General features: G+C 40.4%; 1 long non-coding RNA gene across 1 annotated transcript; it reads right to left on the bottom strand.

The window, feature by feature from the left end:
* Nucleotides 1–339: 339 nt before the first annotated feature.
* Nucleotides 340–1,592, bottom strand: LOC130501753 (uncharacterized). Its single transcript, XR_008939868.1, has 2 exons — nt 869–1,592; nt 340–768 (listed from the first exon to the last, which is right to left on the bottom strand). It is a non-coding gene; the product is annotated as an uncharacterized LOC130501753 (long non-coding RNA).
* Nucleotides 1,593–2,109: the final 517 nt, after the last annotated feature.

Raw genomic sequence — 2,109 nt, forward strand, 5'->3', positions numbered from 1 at the left:
ATATCTTGTTTGCTTTCATGATCTTGATTATGCCGTCGACTACAATACCGTTGATCCTCCACCAGAGGAGCGACCATCGCTATGTAATCAGCCGACAAGTTAAAACAACAACTGTTAGGTTATCAAACTTATTTAGCCTTAAAGACCTCAAAGCAAGCTTTATCGGGTCATCGTGAGCTTCCTAAGTTAATTGAAAAGTATTTTACATTTGCATCTACATGCAGTTCATACAAAAAAACATATACTTCTCAGTCCAGTCTTATGGACATAGCTAGTTGAGCTTGCAACAAACTTTGAAACTAACTCTTAGTAGCAGAAAAGATTTACATCACATGAAACTGAGACAGAACCAACTTATTGAAGAAAATAAAATCTTACCCTGCCTAATAGTCTCGAACTTTAAGGCAGTTACAGAGAAAACTTTCTAAATATTATAAAAAGCCCGACTTTAAGGAAAAAGAGAAGAAAACAAAAAACACTTTAGCAGCAACAAAAAATTAGAAAAAAACTTTTGTGACAACCCGTCCTGCGGATCCCAGATTTCACAACCCTGTAAGGCACCGACCCCAAACCCTCCATTATGAGTTTTCACTAACACCATAATTAGGTTGTTGGTGAGGTTCAAACCCATGACCTCACCCTTTAACAACTCTTCCACAGGACAAGCTGTCACCAATTGACATGCGTAGATATGCAAACGTCTCTGCACCCCGCCCACACAAAATCTGCGTCACTAGCTTAAACGTCTCTGGCCCCCGCACACCATATCTGCGTCGCTTGCTCAAACATAATCAATTCATGTTTCGAAATCTAAACTATGATAGGAAGAATTCTATAGTGGTACGGAATTTACGGAACAGACCCTCACCTTAACAGAGATCAGAAATGAATTGGAAAACGAATATCCTCGCCTAACAAACCGTGACCGAAATTTGTCATGAATTACTTGTTGATTAAGTATCACCTAAATCATAAGATTACACCATGCACAATTTATGATTAGGTTTCATTCTACAAAGGTATCTTGCGATACAAGGAATAGAGAAAAGGTCACTTAGCTATTACGGCTTGGAATTACGTTAGTGGATCTCACACTTTGGAAACGTGGGCTCCATCTATGGTGACTAACAACACAAGATAGTGTGGATCGGTGGTCAGCGGTAATGAGACGGTGGCTCCGTCATTCTCCCCACGTTTACGCTTCTCGGATAATAAGAATGACATCCATAATACAATGGTGGTTGATCCTTAACGACAAGTCTATGTCTCAATCCATACATGGTGGCTCCGGTGTGACAAGCAGATAAAGTGACATCCTGGCGGTGGCTCTATGGTGATGGACGGTGGTGATCAGCACCGGACGTGTCGTGGTGGCTCCGTGTGCGTGCGCTCTTCTCCACATCTAAGTCTAAGTCTCGGATCTGTTGCACGGCTACCATAAAGGAGATGCGATTAGCTCCGGTGAGATGAGGAGAGGTGGCTGGTGATGACAATGAATCTCCACGCTAATACAATACAGAGATGACATGGGGGAGAGATATCAACAAGGAGGGAGGAGAAACATGGCTGACCTCTATCTGTCTAAGTTGACACTGACGACAGCTAAATGGAGAGGAGAAGAGGATGCTAAGTACACTTATATACTTAGGTATATGATCACTCAATTAATTAATTGAAACAACTCACCACCGGTTTAAATAAATATTTGGTCCAAGAAATAAATAAATAAACCAATTCTTGGTTTGAAAAAATTGTGTCGTTACATCTTTGCTTAGTCTTTGCCCTCTAAGCAGCACATAAACGTAAATAGAAAGAATGAAGAAACGTTGTCCAAAAAAAAAAGAAAGAATGAAGAAACATACACCTCGAGCTGCAAAGATACTACAAAACTGTGGAGCGTGGTATACCGTACCGTCCACGATATAACCTTGTCGGGGCAATCTCAGTAGCATCACTGCTCACATACTCTAAGCCTGTCATCTTCCTGCACAGAAAATTATAATCAAACGTGTTAAAACCAAAAGATCAATCCTTTCATTGTTCAAAAAATAAACAAAGAACGAAACACTAAAATTTTGAAATCAACGAAAGTTCGAGAGTGATCGAGAG

This window comes from Raphanus sativus, unplaced genomic scaffold, assembly GCF_000801105.2.
Source record: "Raphanus sativus cultivar WK10039 unplaced genomic scaffold, ASM80110v3 Scaffold0276, whole genome shotgun sequence".
Taxonomy (NCBI): Eukaryota; Viridiplantae; Streptophyta; class Magnoliopsida; order Brassicales; family Brassicaceae; genus Raphanus; species Raphanus sativus.